The following is a 17,949-nucleotide window of genomic DNA, read 5'->3' as shown; positions in this document are numbered from 1 at the left end:
GGAGGGAGCATTTTTCATTTCCCAGGGCATAGAACCTGACAAAGAATGGTCAGAGCATCATGATGCAGCCTCCCTGGGTTCCATTGTATGTGGGTGGGGGCCGGGATGAGAGGTCAGAGGCAAGGCAGAGCCCAGGATAGATGCCATGTGGACTCGTATCCCCCACCACCTGCTCAGACATGCACCTGCCAGTGTGCACGCACTGAGAAGGTGTAAACACGCGCTCCCATGTGCTCTTGCTGCTCTCTTGCAGGCCTGGGAGGAAGCTGTCATGCATGTGTGTGTTGGCCACGGGGCTCTGACAGGACCAGCAGCAATTGCATGGCCTTTACACAATGACTTCTCGGGAGAGGGCCAGGGAGAAAGCCACAGGCCCGTGGGTGTTGTGAAGCGTGTCCTGCATGTCTGTCTGTCAGCCCTTCCTGCTGCCCCGGCTCTTGGGGAGAACCAGGACCAGTGGGCACCATACTTCCCCCCGGCCCAGAAGCTTCCTTTGTGCTTGCTGAGTCACGCACCTGCTGAGGGCAATGGGCCCTATTTTTAGCTCAAGGTAAATGAGCAATCACCCAGACCACATTCCCTTCTGTCTGTCTGTCACAGCTGGTGTGGCTGGGTGGGGGAGGGGTACCACATTGCAGGGATGGCCCCTCCCTCCCCTCAACAAGATACCCTCTATTTCCTTCCTCTCCCTCTCGTGAGAAACCTGCAAGGCGGCCATTCACACAACCCAGGAGAGAGTGCAGCCAAGGGCCAATAGAGGCCTACAGAGGTGGGGGGAGGCAGAAGGGGGCGCCTGCCCTCAGGAAGGAAGAGTCTATCACGACATTGATTGGAATTGTTGGAGCATCGCTTTTACTGATTTATTTTGTTTGAAAGCCATCGCTTTAGTGATACCTTCTTCGCCTGTGCTGGCTACCCCCCCACCCAGTACTGACTCGAAAGTCAGCGCTTCCTGTCGCAACACCAACTCCCTGCCACAGCTGCACTGGTTCCCATCTTGGCCAAGGCCAGAGTTCCAACTCTAGAGGACACAGCATTGCGTGAAGGGAGGGTTAAGAGTGGACAGAAAATGACCGGCGCTGTGGCTCACTAAGCTAATCCTCTGCCTGCGGCCCTAGTATTCCAGGTTCTAGTCCCGGTTGCTCCTCTTCCAGTCCAGCTCTCTGCTGTGGCCCGGGAGTGCAGTAGAGGATGGCCCAAGTGCTTGGGCCCTGCACCTGCAGGGGAGACCAGGAGGAAGCACCTGGCTCCTGGCTTCGGATCAGCACAGTGTGCTGGCCGCAATGCACCGGCTGTAGCGGCCACTTAGTGGGTGAAGCAACGGAAAAGGAAGACCTTTCTCTCTGTGTGTGTGTCTCTCTCACTATCTAACTCTGCCTGTCAAAAAAAAAAAAAGTGGACAGATAAGTATGGTAATGACATGCCCTGGGGTTCATTTCTGGGTTTCTTCCCAGGTCGATTCCAAACCTCCAAAATAAGGGCAAGGAACCCAAGAGGCTTGACCTGCATCACAAGCTATTTAGAAAGTGTGCCTGGGTCACTGACTCAGGCCGGGTGTCTTCCCAACCACGCGCAAGGGCTGCTGGGGAGGTCTCTCCAACAGTAACTAACCCTGCGGTAGGAGCAGTGCGGAGGCCGGCGTGAACCTCCCACTGCTACCGCTGTGGGGCCAGACCCGCCTCGTAGCGCTCTGTCTTCATGTCAGTGAGCCTTAGCTCCTCGTTTTGGGCAAAGGTGAGCTTGTAACACCCCACCTTCATCTAGGATCATCTTCGGGTGCCCACATGTTCTGCAAGTAACTGTTTCCTGCCAGGTCATTCATAACGCAGTGGGCCTTCATGTGACACGATCTGGGCCAACTTCCGGCTAAACACCTGCAGTTTCTCCACCTGGCCTGGCCTGGGACTGTCACCCTGGGTAAAGGGGTTCTTGGTTACCAGTTCCCGGATGTCTTTCAGCTGCGCTTCCAGTGTGGTGAACTTGCCCCCGGGACAGCCATTCCCAGTTCAAACTCTAGCTCCGAGATTTCCACACTGCATGACTCAGACTCCAGGAGGTCTCTGGTCCTGTCTGCAGGACCTGTGACTTGCAAGGTGACCTTGGAGCCCAACGGCTCTACGGCTTCTCCCGATTTCACCTCATTGGTCTGATGCCCACACTTCTCACAGTTGGTGGCCATGATGGGAACCTCCTGAAAGTGGGGGATTTGTGTAGCTTCCTGTTGGTCTGAGCTGGCGCATTGCATTCTGGGCAGGATGTGTAGAACTGCAGCAGTTTGTTTCTGACTTCTCCTCTGGTGCTTCTGCTTGGAGCTGCAGCATCTGCTCCTGCTCAGGGTACGGCTATGGCGCGTGATCACCAGGGCATCGTCTTTCTGGGGAGCTCGTGGGTTTTCCACATCTGATCATCGATGATCAGAGAGAATGGAGAGCCCACTTGCTTTAGTTCCTTCAGTTTGACAATGAACTCATCCATTCTTTCAGCTATGGCATCTTCATTCGCCCTTCGTATGGGTTGGGCCTGCTCGAGGCCAGAGATAGCACGGTTGGTCATCCTTCAGTGGTGGTCAGCGCTCCCTCTGGCTGAAGGCAGGAATTTCAAAATCCAGCTCAGGCATCCTTGTGATGGCAGAATCCGTCTTCACCACTTTTCTGTTCACGCCCTCCAGAGGTCTGACGGTCAGATCGCGGATCCTGGATCTTGCCTGCCAACTGTATCTCCGTGTTGCCCCAGCCACAGTGCTCGCAGGAAAAGGAGCTCACGATGATTTCTCTGAAGGTGGGGATCTTGGTGAGCAGCAGGCACGTCGTGCTGTTGCCGTAACAGTTCATGCACAGCCACTTGAGCTCGGCAGGCCACTGTTCCTGGTCCTTGGCGCTGGGAGGCTGGAACAGGTGTCCCGCAGTGGGCGAGGGGGTGGCTGCGGCCCCCAGGGGCCAGGGCTCCACCACCCCACCAGCCGACATCATGGCATGCAGCTCCACATCATTTTTAGTCGGCTTGTTTTTAATACATAATTTTTCAGGCCGGCGCCGTGGCTCACTAGGCTAATCCTCCGCCTTGCGGCGCCGGCACCCCTGGTTCTAGTCCCAGTCGGGGCGCTGGATTCTGTCCCGGTTGCTCCTCTTCCAGGCCAGCTCTATGCTGTGGCCCGGGAGTGCAGTGGAGGATGGCCCAGGTGCTTGGGCCCTGCACCCCATGGGAGACCAGGAGAAGCACCTGGCTCCTGCCTTCAGATCAGCGCGATGTGCCAGCTGCAGTGGCCACTGGAGGGTGAACCAATGGCAAAGGAAGACCTTTCTCTCTGTCTCTCTCTCTCACTGTCCACTCTGCCTGTCAAAAAAAAAAAAACATAATTTTTCTACTGCTGAGGCTTGCAGTTAGTGGGAAGGCCATTCCCATGGCCACACCCTTGTGGACACCACCGCTTAGAAGTTGAGGCTTTAAGTGAGGGGTCCTGGAGCTTGCAGACAGGTTAGAGGCAGGCTTCGCCATCTACTAACTGACTCCAGCAAGACCCTAAACCGCTCGGAGAGCTGACCTCTCCGCCATAGGCTGGGCCCAGTTCTTGGAGGCCGGGGCTGAGTCCCAGGATGTCAGATCCAATTCCTCACTTACTAACAGTGAAATAGACGTGAAGGAGAGGCAGGGGCTTGCCTGTGTCAGATGCCCAGAGATCCCTCCAAGTCACTGTTCAGCCAGAGACACCTCGTAGGTAAAAGCCAGGAAACAGCAGGTGCTGGTGAGAAGGCCTCTGCTGGCCAGAACTGTCTGCACCTTAATGTGAGTACCTGGAACCCAATGAGGATTTCCTGGGGGTGGTGGTGAGGGGGCCTGGGGACCACCTGTATCCCAGTTGCCTCAGTCACCTGAAGAACTTACTCAAGTGCAGACTTCTAGGCTCCATCGCAGGCTGAGATTCGGCTCCCAGCAGCGTCCCTCACTAGCGGTGGGACTTGAGGAACGTCAGAGGGTGTGTGTCACCGTCTGCTCACTTGTCAGATGAGGCTAAACCTCTGCCATGGTTTCTTTCTCTTTCTTTGGTAAAAATTTTATTTATTTATTTATTTGAGAGATAGAGTTACATACAGAGAGAGAGAGAGAGAGAGAGAGAGACAGAGAGAAAGGTCTTCCATCCACTGGGTCACTCCCCTTATGGCCACAGCAGCTGGAGCTGGGCTGATCGGAAACCAGGAGCCTGCAGCTTCTTCTGGGTCCTCCAACGTGACTGCAGGGGCCCGAGGACTTGGGCCATCTTCTACTGCTTTCCCAGGCCACAGCAGAGAGCTGGATAGGAAGTGGAACACCCCAGGACATGAACTGGAGCTCATATTGGATGCCGGTGCTGCTGGCAGAGGCTTAGCCTACTGTGCCACATGCCAACCCCACTCTGGTTTCAACAGGACAGTTAAACCTAGCCAGAAGGTGATGGTACTAAGAGGGTAGGAACTTAATCCACTGATAGAGTCTAAGAGGCAGGCCTGGTTGGAAGCCCTTAGGCCCTTGAGGGCATGCCGTTGGAGGGTGGTTTTCACTAGAGGGTGGGTTATGAAGGCTGCATTGGGTGGAGCTGCTCCATCTCCTGGCTCACCATGGCTTCCTTCCTGTCTATATGGTCCCCCTTCCATGTGATGTCCTGCATGGCCTCAGGACCCTGAGAGCAAGAACAATATCACCAGGGTGCAGGCATTTGGCGCCGTAGTTAAGACTGCACTTGGGATTCCCACACCCACATTGAAATGCGTGGCTTCAATTCCTGGCTTTGCTCCCAATTCCAGCTCCCTGCTAACAGGCACCTGAGAAGGCAGTGAATAATGGCTTAAGTATTTGGGCCCCTGCCACCCATATGGGAGACCCAGATTGAGTTCCTGGCTCCTGGCTTTTGCATGGCCCAGCCCTAGCTATTGCTGGCCATTTGGGGAGTAAACCAATGGATGGAAACTCATCTATCCTTCTGTCTTCCTTTCAAATAAATTTTTTTAAAAATCTTTTTTTTTTTAAGAAAAGAATACCATCACCAGATGTCGAATCCATGTGGAATGCCCAGTCTTCAACTGTGACCCTCCAAAACCATGACTCAGAATAAACTTCCTTCCTTTAGAAGTAGTCTGTGTCAGGTATTTTGTTGTAGTGATGAGCAGCTGACTAATACATCCTTGTGTGGGCATGAGGGAAAAATGTACTCACGTTGTATACAGCATGGCGCCTGGTATGCTACAACTGGGCCACATGTGGTTTGAGTAATTAGCACAGCTTCTTCATCCATGGATTCAGCCATTCTTGGATGGAAAATATTAGGAGGAAAATTACATCTGAATATGTCCACACATTATTTTTTCTTGATATTATTTCCTAAATAATACATATGACAATTATTTGCATATTTACATTGTGTTAGGTATTATAAGAAATCTAGGAGCTGGCACTATAGCTTAGCAGGTAAAGCTGACGCCTGCGGTGCCAGCATCCCATATGGGTGCCAGTTTGAGTCCTGGCTATTCCACTTCTGATCCAACTCTCTGCTATGGCCTGGGAAAGCAGTAGAAGAGGCCCAAGTCCTTGGGCCCCTGCACCCATGTTGGAAGACCCAGAAGAAGCTCCTGGCTCCTGGCTTCAGATCAGCAAAGCTCTGGTCATTGTAGCCATTTGGGGAGTGAACTAGTGGACGGAAGACCTCTCTCTCTCTCCTTCTCTCTCTCTCTCTCTCTCTCTCTCTGCCTCTGCCTCTGCCTTTCAAATAAATAATCTTTAAAAAATAGAGATGATTTAGATGTGCTTAGATTATATGAAAATACTATGGAAGTAAAAATGCATTTATTTATTTATTTGAGAGGCATGGACTTCCAGGTTTCGGCCAGGCCACAGCCAGGAGCTAAGAACTCAGTCCAGGTCCCCGACATGGGTAATAGGGGCCCAATTACTTGAGCCATGAACTGCTGTCTCCCAGGGTCTGCACTGGCAGGAAGCTGAAGTCAGCAGCAGAGCCACGTATGGAACCCGGGTACTCTGACATGGGACCCAGGCATATTAACTGGCATCATAACTGGTCCAATGCCCTCTACACCATTTTTCTTTTTTTTTTTTTAAATATTTATTTGTTTACTTGAAAGTCAGAGTTACACAGAGAGAAAGGCGAGGCAAAGAGAGAGAGAGGTCTTCCATCGCTGTTCACTCCCCATATGGCCACAATGATCGGAGCTGCTCTTATCCAAAGCCAAGAGCCAGGAGCTTCCTCTAGGTCTTCCAACGTGGGTGCAGGGGCCCAAGGATTTGGGCCATCTTCTACCTCTTTCCCAGGCCATAGCAGAGAGTTGGATCAGAAGCAAAATAGCTGGGCCTCGAACTGGCACCTATATGGGATGCTAGCACTGCAGGTGGCGGCTTTACCTGCTTCGCCACAGTGCCAGCCCCATCTATGCCATTTTTCATAAGGGACTTGAGCATGCAAGATTTTGGTATTCACAGGAGTCCTGGACCCAGCCTCCTGTAGCTATGTAGGAATGGCTGTATTTGCTTTTATCCACAGGGTTTGGTGCCTGGGCTGTGGCTGCAGGCAGCTCCTGAAAGGTTTGGCCCCCTCACTCTGTGGAGCTCCAGTTTGGTCTGTAGCTCCCACCTGCCAGGGACTTACAGAATTGATTCTGCAAATCTCTGCCAATCAGAGGCACTGCTTGGGCCTGGACTCATATCTCAAGATATCCCACAGTCTGGGGAAGACTTTTGGAGCCATAGATAAGAGGTAGCTTGGGCCACCCACACCCTGTATCAGAACACCTGGGTTCAAGTCCCATTTCTACTTCTGTTTCCAGCTTCCTATTAATGCACACCCTGGGATGGCTCAAGTATCTGGATCCCTGCCACCTGCCTCAGAGACCCAGACTGAGTTCCTGGCTGCTGGCTGTGGCCTGGCCCAGCCATGGCTGTTGTAGGCATTCGGGGTGGGGGGTGAACCAACAGGTGGAAGGTACCTCTCCCACTCTCCTCTTGCTTGCTCATTCGCTGACTCTCTGCCTGTTAAATACATACTATAAAGAAACAAACATTAAAAAAAAAAAAAAAAAAGTCCTACAATCTGCTGAGAAAATTCCCGGAGCACAGCAGTGGAACAGAGAAGTCACTCAGCCACACCAGTTGTGCCTTTTCCCTGTCTCTGCCTCTGCTGACCAGAGCCCCGTGCCTGTCAGACCTTTTTAGAAACAGAATCCTTTTTGCAAACAAGATTTGACAGGGCACAGGGCCCTGATGTCTACAACTAATGTGAACTGGACTCCATGCAGTGAAATTAACATTCCAAGTTCAAGTTCTTACGGAACCCATGCAAACACCAGTGGGCTGCAGTGTGAAAACCATGGGTCATTTCTGATTGTGCATGTTGCTGCTTATCATAAATATTCAACTCATTTAAAACTGCGTTTGGGACATTGTATTTGGATCAAATGTGGGCAGTAGCCAGGAAGCCCCCTAGAGAAAGGCCTGGAGTTTGCTTAGCACTGTTTGCTGCCCCTCTGGACCTCCAGGCACCTTTATTAGAGAAGGAGGCTGAGACCCAAGTGGGAGAAGGTCTCCACAAGCCCCAGTTGTCGCCACATCACTGAGAGCCCAGGCTCACCCAGTCCCAAGCCTGGTGGATCACTCACAGGCTGGGGAGCCAGCTCAGGTGGCTCTGGCCATTGGCGGAATTGGTCTTGAGTGACAGTCTCCGACTCTTAGTGTATGTGGCTGAGAACAGGGAGCCCTGAGGCCCGGGATGTGGCCCCCACTGGGGAAGAGGAAGTGATGATGCCGGAAGGATTTGGCTCACTTCAACCTTGGCCACTGAGCTCCTGATCCAGGTAAATTCTCACTCTGCAGACATCTAAGTTTTCCAGAGTGTTGAGCTCCTCAGACATGAGGCTGAAAGGAAATGTAAATTGTTATTGTCCCAAATGTCAAGATCTGCCCCGGCTGACCTGATCTCCCACTGGGCTGGAACCAGTCCAGTCCCCGCCTCCCCTGCGAGGACCCACAGGCAGCAGCTGAATGATGCCCGGAGCACCAGCGCCAAGCCAGCACACCCTACTCAGCGGGGGAGCCAGGCCACCCCTGCCTTTCCCACCACGCCCCGCCCACCCCGCCCGGCACGCTCCAGCTGGGCTTCTTCCAAGGTACTGAATCACCCTGTGGTGCTGGCTGGCACTCCTCACCCTGAGAAGGGTGCCTGGAGAGGGTGTGGTAAGGCACCTGGTGACAACAGGCCTGTGATGACCGGCCTGCTCCAGTCCCCCCATCCCCCAACCAACTGCTTCCCCAGACCAAGTGCCCTCACCAGTTTGAGGGTAGATGTCCACAGTTATTCTGTGTGCTATAAATACGTGTGTGAGTGTGAGAGAGAACCCTTTTATTTTTAAATAAATGGGAAAAACTATATGCATTTTTCTGGGACTTTCATTTTTCATTTAATGCTGTATTTTGGAGATGGGTTCACACTGGCAGCTGGGATGTGTTTTTCCTTCTGGTAGCCATCACATGCCCCAAGCCCTATCATGCACTATTTAACCAGCCCCCGTTGATGGACATTTAATGGGTCCTAGTCACGTGTTCCTTTGATGACTACGCCTGTGAATATGCCAGTTGCAGCTGTGTTCCCATCTGGGCTTGTGGGGAGGCCTGGTAGACCGAGGGCACTGGCAAAGGGGGCGATCACAGTGCACGAGCAAATGCCTGGCTCTCAAGTGGTGCTGGCAGCTGCACCAGGACGCTGAAGCTGGCCTCACGTGCACAATGCTACAGAAGAGGTCTAATGAGGCAGCAGGCAGGGTGGGTGTGTAAGATTCGTTTTGGAAATTATTTTAATGGGTTCTCTTCTGGTTATAAAGTAAAATATATGCACTGTAAGAAACACAGAAAACACAGAACAGATGTGAAAATAACAATCACCTAGCACTTCCTCATCTGGAGTAACCACTGTTGGTGTTCAAAATAGTTCCTGTCAGCGGTGGCCTAACACTTGCATCCCTGCCACCTGTGTAGGAGTCCGGGCTAGAGTTCCTGACTGCTGGCTCCAGCCTGGTCCAGCTCTGGCTGTTGTGAGCATTTGGGAAGTGAATTGGTGGATGGACGATCAATCTCTCTCCATCTCCCTCTCTTACTCTACACTTCAAATAAATAGTTTTTAATAAACAAACAAATAAAGCATTTCCTGCCTATTTTCCAGACACAAAGGGTTTCCAGCAGTCCAGGAGGACACGGAGGAAGGGCGTCCAGGATCTCTGAGCGGAGCTGGAACTGCAGGAAACACTGGGCTCTTTGGGAACAGAGCACCAGACTCACGGGCAGGAGGAGACACAAGGAACTCATAGGAAGTGACGTTGCAGGTGAGCCCGAGGGTGGCAGGGAGAGTTTGTCCCTAGATCCCTGGGCCCCGAGGGAGCCACTGCTCGCTCTGGAGCTCAGGACTGGCAGCGGACCTGAGAAGTCTAGCTTTGAGATTATACAGGGACAGCTAAGAAATGATTCTTTTTAAAAAGATTTATTTATTTATTTATTTGAAAGGGAGAGAGAGAGATGTTCCATCCGCTGGTTCACTTCCCAGAGGGCCACGATGTCCCAGACTGGGCCAGGCCAAAGCAAGGAGCCAAAAGCTTCATCCGAGTCTCCCACATGGGTTCAGGAGCCCAAGCACTTGGGTCATCTTTTCCTGCTTCCCCAGGTGCATTAGCAGGAAGTTCTATTGGAACCATTGCCCATAAGGGATGCCAGCACTGCAGATGGTGGCTTTACCCGCTATGCCACAGCTCCGGCTCCCTGAGAAAACGTTTCATTAAGACTTTGGTAGAGCAAGTCTAGAGTTGTAGAGGAAGGCCACCTCTGAAAACATTAACTTGAGAGAATCACATTGGGAGAAGAGATGTGAGACCTCAATGTGAATGGGACAGCTCAGTGGCTAAGAACACAGACTTAGGAATAACAAGATTTGGGCTGAGTCCCAGACACTGTTCACCGACTGTGGGGCACTGGGCGATTTACTTACGCCCTCTGGCTCTTAGCTTCTCCATTTGTAAAGTACAGGTAACACTGATACACCTGTGTCAGAGGGTCAGCATGAAGATTACATAAAGTGACACAGCCGGGAGCCTAGCGTGGTGCCTAGCACGTGGCAGGTGTTCAGGAATGTTGAGAGCATACAGAGCAAGAGCAGAGACAGGCCCGAGAACAGAACTATGAGGGAAGGCACTGGAAGACATGCACGACAGATTCCAGAAAGAGCAGTTTCCTAGACAGGAGGAGGGGGGCCCCTGTACAGAGCAGTGCCTCGGGGTTTCAGGAAGGAAGACTTAGCCTCTGTGCCAAACACTGGAGGCTCAGGGCCCAGAGGTCCTGGTGAGTGGCAGCTTCAGAGCTGTTGCCATGGTTATATGGACAGAAGCCAGCAAGTAGGAGGTCAAGGGGTAGTGGAAATGAAGAAGTCCAGTAGGTACTTTACGAGTCTTTCAAGAAGTTTGGTAATGAGAGGGAAAAGGGAAGTTCTGGTTCAGGGGAAATGTTTTTGGGAAGAAGGAAAGAGGTGCTGTGTTTTGTTCGGGTGGGAAGGGATTTCAACACGTTTATAAACTAAGGAAAAAGAACCAACGGATAATCTCAAATGGAGGAAGTGATTAAAGGTTGCCTTCAGTATCTTTACCTTAAAAATCAGGAGTGTGGATAAGGGATCTTTGAGGCCTTGCCAGCTTTTTTAGACTGTGTAAGCATCCGTCTGTCCATCTGTATAACCATCCATCCCTCCATCATCCATATAACATCTATCCATTCATCCTTCCACTCATCTATATTAGTCACCTTTCATCACTTTAACCAAAACACCTGTGATGAGGCACTTGTGAGGAAGAAAATTTGTTTGGCTTACAGTTTTTGAAGTTCATGGTCCAAGATTAGGTGGTCCCATTAGTTGGTCCCACATGATGAAAATGGTGGAATATGTATGGAGGGTTGCAGAGAGACATAGAGAACACATTCATCCATCCTCTGTGTGGTCTCTTCTCATAGAACCATCATGATTCAATCATGGGCTCCATCCTAATTCAATCCAATCACTAAGGGCCCACTTTATTTATTCATTTATTTATTTATTTGAGACAGAGATTGATTCCAACTGCTGGTTCATTCTCCAAGTGTCTGCAATGGCTGAGGAGGGGAGCTGAGACCTCAATCCAAGTCACCCCCAAGGGTGGAAGGGACCCAACTATTTGAGCCATCACTGCTGCCTTCTGGGGTCTTACCTTAGCAGGCAGCTGCAGTTAGGAAAGAGAGTGGAGAGCTGAACCCAGGTGCTCCAATGTAGGATGCGGGTATCTTAGCTGACATCTTAGCTGCTCTGTCAATGCCTGCCTAAGGCTCCACTTTTAATCACTATGATTGAATTAAATTTTATACTGAAGGGGTCAGCATTGTGGCATAGCAGGTTAAGCCTCTGTCTATGACACTGGCATCATATATGGGTATTGGTTTAAGACCTGGCTGCTCCAATTCCAAGCCAGTTCCATGCTAACGTGCTTGGGAAAGCAGTGGAAGACAGCCCAAGTGTTTGGATCCCTGCACCCACATGGGAGACCTGGAAGAAGTTCGAGGCTCCTAGCTTCAGCCTGGCCCAGCCCTGCCTGGCTGTTGCAGCCATTTGAGAAGGGAACCAGCAGATGGAAGATCTCTCTGTCTCTCCTACTCTCTCTCTAACTCTGCCTGTCAGATAAATAAAAAATAAAACTTAAAAAAAAGTTTCATACTTAATCCATCAACCATTAATCCATTAACCATTAACAAAAGACTTTGAGGTTTAAATGGATGCATACATTTGGGGAGCCAGGTGCTCTTCAAACCGTGACAGCATCCACACATCCTTTTAACACGCACTCTCATTTCTAACCTGTTCCGTGTGGGGGCAGGGAGCTGAAGGCATAAAGAGAAGTAGAAGCAAAGATCTCTTTGTCTAGGGGCTTGTGTTGAATGGGAAGAGTAGAGAAGACAGTCAGATGACTCAACAACATCACCGAGTAACCTCAAAACCCATTCCCCTGCAGGCCTTGGACAGAACATTCTAGCACTTACCTGAAACCTGCCTGCCTCCTTGCTGGTCTGCAACCTCCCAGCCTTTGAGAACCTGCCCTTGTTTGGTTACTCCCCAGAGACCCCTACCCGCACCCCCATACCCAGCAGTGTGCTGGCCCATGTAAGCACTCAGAGGATTTGTACTAATTATGTCCAATCATCCAACAAGTACTGAGTATCTACCCTATACCAGGCACTGGGAGAGAAGAGTGAGCAAAGCGGGTCTCTGCCCTCCTTGAATTGGATGGCCTGGAATTGAGTGGCCTGGAAGCAAGGCCATCGAAGAATTCGACAGAAATGTAAGATTGTGATAGGAGCGGGCAGGAGGTTTCCCATGGGCAGCAGTTTCAGAGGAGGTCTGCCTGAAGAAGTAACTTGGATCTGAAAGAGAAGTTAAACAGCATTCGCGTGGGGACTGGGAGGCAGCTCGGACAGAGGCTGAGGAAAGAAGGCAGGGGGAGAACAGGGGCCAAAAAGAAAGGCATTGTGGCTGGGAGCAGGTGGCTGTGGACCAGAGCAGAGGCAGGCAGCACTGTGGCCCAAGGTAAGGCAGGCTCCTGATGTGAGAGCAATGCGAAGCTGGAGTCATTTAAACATGGCGGTGACATGACTGGTTTGGGTTTCACAGAAATGGTGGAAGAAGCCAGCTGTGAGGAGTTTGTTGTGGGAGCCGTCACACTGAGCTGTACATCTGAGCCTATGAAGGGCCTGACTTTCATCCTCCACTTTAGACATTTCTATGATTTTTTAAAAAGATTTTATGTATTTATTTATTTGAAAGTCAGAGTTACAGAGAGAGAGAAGGAGAGGCAGAGAGAGAGAGAGAGAGAGAGAGGTCTTCCATCTGCTGGTTCACTCAATTGGCTGCAATGGCCGGTGCTGTGCTAATCTGAAGTCAGGAGCCAGGAGCTTCCTCAGGGTCTCCCATGCGGGTGCAGGGCCCAAGCACTTGGGCCATCTTCCACTGCCTTCCCGGGCCACAGCAGAGAGCTGGATCGGAAGTGCAGCAGCCGAGACTTGAGCTGGCACCCATATGGGATGCCAGCACTGCAGGCAGCGGCTTTACCCACTGTGCCACAGTGCTGGACCCTGTGATTTATTTATTTTTTTAAAATAATGAGCCTCTTCTGCTTTTATTATCAGGAAAGGAAGGAAGGGAGGGAAGAAGGGAGGGAGGACGGAAGGACCACTAACACTGATCAAACTACAGACCAGCTTGGGGAAGGGCTGGAGAGGGGCTCCCACCAGCCCAGAAGGGTGTGAACTGTGCCCCAAACAGACAGGTGCATGGGGTGGAACTGGGCTTTGCAGCTGGAGTGAGCTGGGTTCAGGATCCCCTGGACCCTCCCCACCCTTTAAAGGATTCCTCCAGGGATGCTCTCTGTGCTGGGGAGCCCGCCCTCCTGAAAGGCTCGAGGGCAGGGAGGTGGCTGGCAGACCAGGGCAGAGAGGATGTTTCCTGACAATCGTTCCAAATACAAAGTCAGCAGGCGCCATGGCAGTGTGAGCCCCACGTGTCCCTCTGAGCCAGCCACAGTACTGGCTTGTCCTCCGGGGATCCATGTTTTCAGTCCCTGGCAGGAGCTGGGCCTGTAGGGAGTGTGTTGTTAACAGCGCCCAGCAACCAGGGCTGGGCCTGGGCAGGAGGATGGAGTCCCTGGGAGGAAGGCCCTGCCCAAGAAGTCCCCAGCTCTGTGGCTCAAAGGCTGAGCTGAGGGGAGCCCAGCCTTAGGCACCTTGGCCCAGAGCACAGGGGAGCTGCTGGACGAGGGAGGGGAAGGGCGAAGTGGGGCTTCCTCCCACCACCGGGGTCCCAGTCTGCTCCCTGGTCTATGATAAGTCCCCAGGGTTGCCCACAAAGGGAGGTGGGGAGAGGCGAGGGCCTACAAGTGTAACCGGTGTGCAGGAGTGGGGAGGGGGAGGCAACCCCAGCAGCCTTCCTGGGCACTTGAGCGTTGGGCCCTCCTAGGAAAGAGTCCAGCTCCACTAGAACCTCTGGGGCAATGAGAGACCGGCACACCTGGAAGGGCTGTGTGTAATCTTGGGTCCCCAACCCTGAGAGCTACAGGCCAGATCTCAGACTTTGGCGGTCAAGAGAAGAAGGACAGGGAGGTTAGGAGTCTAACAGATCCAGCTTCTACCTCAGTGTCTTTACCTGCGCCCTGGGAGCACTGCTGCCTGGCTTGGTTATTGGGATTGAACGGAACAACCTGGCAAAGCTCCCTCCCCCACCTCTGTGACCTATTTTCACCTCCCCAAGCCCGCCCCCAGATCGCCTGTTTCTGGAGACCCAGATTCTCAGCCAGCGGCCAGGGGTGGGCCCCGGGGAGACCACTTCCCTCTCTGGGTTTCAGGTTCCCCGTGTTATGAAACCGGGAGCTCTGTGCAAAGGCCAAAAGCAGGAAAAGCAGTCATTTCTGATTCGCAAGTAGTTTGGGCCTCCTACAGAGCAGAGGCATGACCCGGCGCAGGCCTGGGCTGACCTGAGGGTCCGTAGCCTACAATCCCAACTGGCTGCACCTGTATTGCTGTCCCTGAGAATCGACGGCAAAGGCAAGTTCCATGATTTCAGCCTGGGCAGATGCTCCTGCTGCCGTGGGCCAGCTCCATCTGACAACCCCAGGAAGGAGGTGGGGTGCGCTGGTAGAGGAGGAAGTAGGGGGAGTTGGGGTCATCTTGGGGGCTAAGGGCCCAGAGAGACTGCCGGGGAGAAAATCCTGAGCTGTTTTCCCCGGTCTGCACTCTGTAGAAACCTGCTTTGTCAGACTCTGTTTTTTTAATATGTCAGCGCAGGGATGAAATGATTTACCTAGGGGCATGTTCACTCCATGGCTGCCCAGCTTGGTAAAAATGAGAAGCAACCCACAGAAAGTACTCAGGTGCTACCAGCTGTATCCACCTCCAACTAGAACGTGGTCCAAGATGCATTCGTGTGTGAACGCGCAAATCACAGAACACACAAGGTGACCCATCCTATCACTAAGCATGCCTGTATTCATCTGCTGTAACTGATATAGGATATGAACTCATCCTACATGCACACATTCTGAAGCCTAGAAAAGAACATTCAGGAAGGGTGCACAGCAAACTTAACAGCAGTTACCTCTGGGGTAAAAAAAAAATACAATTTTTAAAAAAGATTATTTATTTGAAAGTCAGAGGAGAGGAGAGGCAGAGAGAGAGAGGTCTTCCATCTGCTGATTCACTCCCCAGTTGCCTGCAATGGCCAGAGCTGCGCCAGTCTGAAACCAGGAGCAAGGAGCTTCTTCCAAGTCTCCCACACGGGTGCAGGGACCCAAGGACTTGGGCCATCTTCTACTGCTTTCCCAGGCCATAGCAGAAACTTGGATCTGAAGTGGAGCAGAAGGGTCTTGAACTGGCGCCCATATGGGATGCCCGCACTGCAAGTGATAGCTTTACCGCTAAGCCATAGTGCCAGCCCCTTTTAAGATTTTATTTATTTATTTGAGAGGTAGAGTTACAGACAGTAAGAGGGAAAGGAGGCAGAAAAGTCCTCCTTATTCTGGTTCACTCCCTAAATGACCATAACGGCTGGAGCTACACCCATCCAAAGCCAGGAGTCAGGAGCTTCTTCCAGGTGAGCTTCTTCCAGGTCTCCTTCGCGTGTGCAGGGGCCCAAGCACTTGGGCCATCCTCTACTGCTTTCCCAGGCCACAGCAGTGAGCTGAATTGGAAGAGGAGCAGCCGGAACTTGAACTGGTACCCGTATGGGATGCCAGTGCCACAGGCGAAAGATTAACCTACTATGCCACAGCACCGGCCACAAGACTTAATTTTTTAAATACAATTTTGCACTGTTGAAATTTTTTTAAATGATGTGCATTATTTAGAGTGGCTGTAGACTATTACATCCAGGTTAACCTCCTTCTCCCCAGATATACAAGAAAGGAACTGGATAAGGCCAAATGATCATGCTTCTCCCAGGAGCACCCAGATGAAGCTGCACCCAAGACAACAAAATTCATGTTGTAGGTCCATGCCCCAAACACAATCAGAATGAACTGAGTGACTGTGAAAACGGGGGTGGGGTGGAGAAGAGTAGCCCCTTTCCCCTGATGTCCAAGGTGCTACAGCCCACACCACACCCCACTGCGGGGCTCAGCACCAGCTGTGCTCCTCATAGAAGATGGCCCAGGTGTGGAGGCCCTGGGAGAGAATGGGCATGGGACTATTAACCACCTTAAGACTCAAATACCTTTTTAAAAAATTTAGAGAGCGAGCGAGTGTGCACGCGCACGCTCCCATCCACTGGTTCACTCCTTAAATACCTGCAATGGCCAGGCCTGGAACCAGGCTGCAGCTGGAAACAGGAACTCAATCCTGGTCTCCCATGTGGGTGGGAGGGACCCAGTTATTTGGGTCTGCACTGGCAGGAAGCTGGAGTCAGGAACCAGAGCTAGAACTGGGCATCCCACCCAAGCACTCGGATACAGGACACAGCTATGTTAACCACTAAACTATATGCCCACCCCACCTGAATGCTTTGGAAGATGGCTGTTTCTTCATGCTGTGCTACTCCCCAAAGGAGCCCTAGTAACAGTTAACCCAGAGGGTGACGATGCCCACCGTTGGCGGTGTACTAAGAGGGCTGCAGGTGCCATCTCATTTTATTCCAACCGTGCTGTGCAGTAGGTGGCTCCATCCTTTCATTCATTTTACAAATGAGGAAACTGAAACCTGAGGGGGTATGCAACCAGCTGAAGGTCACTGGGCCAGAGGGCAAAGGCTGACTTCCAACCCGAGCGCTGGCTCCGGAATCCACCCCACAGCCACCGCTCAGGGCCTCGGGGTGACACATAAGGCAAGAAGACACCAGTGCTTTTTCAGGCCACGTTTCTTGGTAAAGTCACCGCTAGCCTGACCACAGATGTTTCTGAACAAGCAGCTGAGAGCTGGGTTTGGTGATGTCAGTGGCTGGGGCCAGCTGAGCTGAGTTACTAGCAGGCTGTGATGCCCGATACTACCCATGAGCTGTTTACCACCCAAATTTAAAGGAAAAGTGGGAAAAATAACCCTAGTCTGCCACGTGTCTTGGCTGACTTGTGTTCACATGGTTAGAAAATGTCAACAGTGAATAATGATATAACCCAAATAACCATGTATTACTGTATTGGGAAGACAGAGGTGGGTGTGATACAGCACAGGCTGCAAAAACTCATCTCTAGGGACAGGAAATCAAGAAAAAATTCTTCAAACTGCAAAGGTCAAGAAGAAACCATATGAGATGTTATTTGGAGATATGAAAGTGAGGTTTCCAAGGAATCGTTACTAAGATTTGAAAGCAGCTACCCCATGGTGGTGGCTTGGGGCTGCAGTCATTCATGATGAATGTTGTAGAAATGTTTGGGAAACTGATGCTGCTATGGAACTTTGAAACAAGTAAAAAAAAAAAAATTAAATCCAAAGCTAAGCACCAAAAGGATAATTCTGGCCCCGGCATGCGAGGGAGGTGGATGGGCTGTGGTCACAGGACTGGGGCCTGGGAGATGCTGACTCCTTGGTCGGGTGTGCAAGTCAGCACTTAGTTGGCGAGATTGTCAGGTGGCTGCTTTACTTGGTACTGCGAAGGTGGGAGGAGGTAGGAGGGTTTTTAAAAAGAAGAGCCACTGGAAACAAAAAGAAAGTTGGTCATTTCACATCCAAGGCTTTGCTCCTCAGAGACCCACAGCCTGCGACCCAGTGGGCCCTCTGATTACACAGATGTCAGATAAGGTGTGGTCTGTGGTAGCTCTGCCAAATGGAGCAGTGTCCTCCGTGTGTCGCTGAGCCTAGGGACAAAGGGATGTGAAGGTGGCCTCAGCCCCTTCAGGGAACAAGCGACCTGTGTAGACATGAACGGTTCTCAAGACC

General features: G+C 51.6%; 1 pseudogene; it reads right to left on the bottom strand.

Moving 5' to 3' along the window:
* Positions 1 to 1,381: 1,381 nt before the first annotated feature.
* Positions 1,382 to 2,966, bottom strand: LOC100342910 (zinc finger protein ZPR1 pseudogene; annotated as a pseudogene).
* Positions 2,967 to 17,949: the final 14,983 nt, after the last annotated feature.

Source organism: Oryctolagus cuniculus, chromosome 15 (assembly GCF_964237555.1).
Source record: "Oryctolagus cuniculus chromosome 15, mOryCun1.1, whole genome shotgun sequence".
Lineage (NCBI taxonomy): Eukaryota > Metazoa > Chordata > Mammalia > Lagomorpha > Leporidae > Oryctolagus > Oryctolagus cuniculus.
Note: the sequence above shows the minus strand (reverse complement) of the source record. Positions and strands in the feature narration are given on the sequence as shown.